The sequence below is a fragment of the Aedes aegypti genome, chromosome 3, assembly GCF_002204515.2.
Source record: "Aedes aegypti strain LVP_AGWG chromosome 3, AaegL5.0 Primary Assembly, whole genome shotgun sequence".
In the NCBI taxonomy this organism is placed as follows: Eukaryota; Metazoa; Arthropoda; class Insecta; order Diptera; family Culicidae; genus Aedes; species Aedes aegypti.
Genome location: NC_035109.1, coordinates 196,856,657 through 196,861,037, shown reverse-complemented (window position 1 = coordinate 196,861,037; position 4,381 = coordinate 196,856,657). Strand labels below are relative to the sequence as shown.

The 4,381-nt window shown below is 42.2% G+C and overlaps 1 long non-coding RNA gene across 1 annotated transcript; it reads left to right on the top strand.

The window, feature by feature from the left end:
• Nucleotides 1-3,381: 3,381 nt before the first annotated feature.
• On the top strand, nt 3,382-3,810 carry LOC110678656. The gene is made up of 2 exons (XR_002501811.1): nt 3,382-3,465; nt 3,526-3,810. It is a non-coding gene; the product is annotated as an uncharacterized LOC110678656 (long non-coding RNA).
• Nucleotides 3,811-4,381: the final 571 nt, after the last annotated feature.

Sequence of the window (4,381 nt, the reverse complement as noted above, 5' to 3'; positions counted from 1 at the left end):
ATACCATTTTTTTTCGGGTTACCTTTTAGCAATTTTTTGTGCATATACACTAGCGCATGTGCGTTACGGTGTGGCGAGTGGCGTATCAGGGCATGCATGTAACCCATTGTTACTTTGGTCCTTTGATCAGCCATATGTCCTATGTAACGCAATGAAAAAACAACATGCTAAAGTTACATAGGACAGGTTCAAGTAATAATTCTCAAAGGTGTCCGGTGCGCCCAGAATCACAGAATGCCTCTCCGGAGCAGCCGGAGCCTTTGTCTGGTACGACCAAATCCGCTTGTTCATGATATCACTTACCTAGACCATTTCCAACAAAATCATGATGTGCTCGGCATTCTTGGGCGTTGGATTCGTTCCATTCTGCTGCTGCTGTCCTTCCTCCTCGCTTCCGTCCTTAACGGTTTCTTCCCTGGCTTCGTTCTGCTTCACCACACAATGACCCGGATCGAAATTCGTAGTGGTTCGATTCAGAATGAATCTGTCCTCGCCGGAAGGTTGCTTCTGGCTGGGCGTTTGCTATTTGCCATCCTTCTTGGTGCTGGATCCACCTCCGGGTTTCTTACTCGTGGTCTTTCCGCTGAGCTTCCCGGGCGGAACCGTTTGCTACTCGTTGAACGGAACCGACAGCTTCTGGCGAGATGTGTTCATTGAGCTGGCGTTGAAACTTGACGATGCTGCTGATAAATCCATCTTTTTCTGTCACCGAGGAGCCGATCCTTTAGTCAGTTCAATGCCCATTGAGATCAATTGAAACGAGACACTTTTTTCTCAGGCCACAGACATGAATCCTTGAACTAACGGTTTTTGTTTACCGACTTTCGCTTTTTTACTCCACGCCGACTGCTGCTGCTGAAAGCAGAGCTGCACCACCCTAGGACAAGACGTGTCAGGTCAAAGTACATCGTTACGTTGGATTGCATAGGCCTTTCCATGTGACAGGTCCGTCTATGCATTTGTTTACATCGGTGGAGGACCGGTGCTAACACGGGCTGCAAGTGAAAGTCGGTGCACAAAAACCGTTAGTTCAAGGATTCCTGTCTGTGGCCTAAGAAATAGCTTGTGTTGGGAAAAGTGTCTCATTTCAATCGTTTTCAGTGGACATCGAACTGACGAAAGGACCGGCTCCTCGGTGGCAGAAAAAGATGAATTTATCGGCAGCATCGTCAAGTTTCAACACCAGCTCAATGAACTCATCTCGCCAGAAGCTGTCGGTTTCATTCAACGGATAGCAAACGGTTCCGCCCGGAACGCTCAGCGGGAAGACCACGAATAAGAAACCCGGAGGTGGGTCCAGCACCAAGAAGGAAGGTAAATCGCAAACGCCCAGCCAGAAGCAACCTTCCGGCGAGGACAGATTCATTCCGAATCGAACCACTACGAATTTCGATCCGGGTCATTATTTATGTGGTGAAGCAGAACGAAGCCAGGGAAGAAACCAGCCTAGAGACATGCCCTATATCAACTGCAGCGATTTGCAGCAGACAGGATGTCCCAGGCCCGATCCATCTGATAAGCCAATCGAGCCCTCTGTCACCATCGATGTCGATAGCCTGAAAGAAACTGTTAAAGACAGAAGCGGGGAAGAAGGATAGCAGCAGCAGAATGAAACGAATCCAAGCCCTAAGAATGCCGAGCACATCATGATTTTGTCGGAAATGGTCAAGGTAAGTGATATCATGAACAATCGGATTTGGTCATACCAGACAAAGGCTCCGGCGGCTCCGGAAAGGCATTCTGGGATTCTGGGCGTATCGGACACTTTTAAGAATTATTACTTGAACCTGTCCTATGTAACTTTAGCATCTTGTTTATTCAGCCCGAGGCTGGTTCATCCCCATATATAAGGAGGGTGGGGTGTTAATTCGTTGGAAAGGGGGAAGGGGATGTTGGGGGTTACATTGTATATTGAACAGAGTTTATGTTGCGGTGTTCTGTCATTTCGCTGGTGTTGTCGATTGCTCGGGTTTGATATTGCAGCATAGAGACTATCATCCAATTTTCATCGAATTAAAAGTCTTTAAGGTGAAGATGAATCCAAGCCAAACCTCAAATTTTCAAGAGCACAAATCTGGAGAACCGAACATCCGTTCAAGCTGAAAACCTAATCGATTGGTCACCTCCAGCTAGTGACTAATCAGCTTAAACGGATGCTTGGTTCTCCAGATTTGTGCTCTTGAAAATTTTAGGTTTGGCTTCGATTTATCTTCACCTTAACGAAAGCAATAATAGTCAATTGGAAAAGAAAGCTCATATTAGTTAGATGTGGAAATACTCAGTACATAATGCTAAAAAGCAGGATCTGACCCAGTAGAGGCGTAACGTCAAAAGAAGGAAGTAAAAGGCGTTTATGATACAACATAGGGAGCGAAATGCCCAAAATGAATTGCAGCTTGTATCAAAAATTCAATATTGTTTGCGTTTGCGTGCACCAAATAGTTTTCAGAATAAAATTTTCATATTACCATTTGAATAAGGCCACCCTAAAAACAGCCTTACTTATTACTTATTATTTATTTGAACCAATCGCGAGCTTTTACAATATTTACAATACTTCAAGTGAGTAAAATTACTCACGAGTGAGTAAGCATTAGTCACCAACTCACTCACGAGTATGAGTTGTACAGCTGAAACTCACGCCTGAGTATACTCAGTCGAGAGTTCAAGCTGTACAACTCATACTCGCGAGTGAGTTTGCAGTTTTCAGTGAGTACTCACGAGTTTCTCAACACTGCTTAGAACACTAAGCTGATAAGCAGACTCTGTTCTAGTGAGGACGTAATACCAAGCAGAACAGAAGAAGAAGAAGCAGTTGGTATACCTATCATGAGTCAAAACTACAATATTTTTAATAACATAAATCGTTAAAAGATTAGCAATATCTATAAGAAAATAGTTTGGTTGAAAATGTATAATTTATACGTTAAAAACATGACTGGTCTATCTTGACCATCCGGGCATAACAGAACTTGCTTATTGGGTGAAACGGACTTTGAAAGGGGAACTTTTGATACGTTTGTTCAATTTGGGGTGAGAATAGAAGCGCGTATAATACCGCGCTATATCGAACAGCCGGACGCTTCGGAAGCCGGACACTGGCCTTTTTCCCGGTGTTTTTGGTTGTAATTTGTTTCGACTAGAATTCATAATTCAAACGTCTTCTGTATACTCCATGCATAAAAATGTCGAAAAAAGAATTGTTGGATTGAAAAATAAGGATCGTGCATTCTCTTTCTCCTTGTTTTATGAATCAAAGCAACGCAAAGCAAAGGCAATTTTGAAGACTGCCAACAAGGCTTTGATTTGATCCTATCATTTCGGTGAAAATTCTGAATCATTTGTAGCTCATTCTACAAGGATGACTATGCTGCAGATGGATAACAAACGTTATTGGTAGGCCTAGCAACCTATACTGTTTTTTTTTCATCGTGATCTAGTGTTGTTGCTTTACGCTGTTGCTGAGTATCAGTTGAATTTGTTCATGTGTCATAAACAGCCGATAATGTAATCTTTTTATTACAGCCACAATCAGTATCAGCTATCTTCTCTGGAGAAAATGACATGATTAAATATGTTGCTCAAGACATTGGCGTTATGCTCGAACAAGAACACTACCTCCATAGCGCTGTTGGAGACATGGATCATTCCACGGAGCCCAAACATCCTTGCCACGTTCAGAACAAGGCTCTATCCAACGAACTGTGATCTCCGGCACACTGTTATTCAAAAGTCAAACAATATTTTATCCTATTCTTTATGGTAATAAAAAATCTCTTGTTTGTCTGAAAAAGATCTACCATGGAAAAAGTTGTTTTGATTCGAAGTGTCCGGATGTTTCGAATCCAGGACACCGGCTTTAAATCACCCAAAAATTATTTTTTCGACATTTTTATGCATGGAGTATACAGAAGACGTTTGAATTATGAATTCTAGTCGAAACAAATTACAACCAAAAACACCGGGAAAAAGGCCAGTGTCCGGCTTCCGAAGCGTCCGGCTGTTCGATATAGCGCGGTATTATACGCGCTTCTATTCTCACCCCAAATTGAACAAACGTATCAAAAGTTCCCCTTTCAAAGTCCGTTTCACCCAATAAGCAAGTTCTGTTATGCCCGGATGGTCAAGATAGACCAGTCATGTTTTTAACGTATAAATTATACATTTTCAACCAAACTATTTTCTCATAGATATTGCTAATCTTTTAACGATTTATGTTATTAAAAATATTGTAGTTTTGACTCATGATAGGTATACCAACTTCTTCTTCTTCTTCTGTTCTGCTTGGTATTACGTCCTCACTAGAACAGAGTCTGCTTATCAGCTTAGTGTTCTAAGAGCATCACTCGAATTCACTTCTGATCAAAAATCATTTCGCATT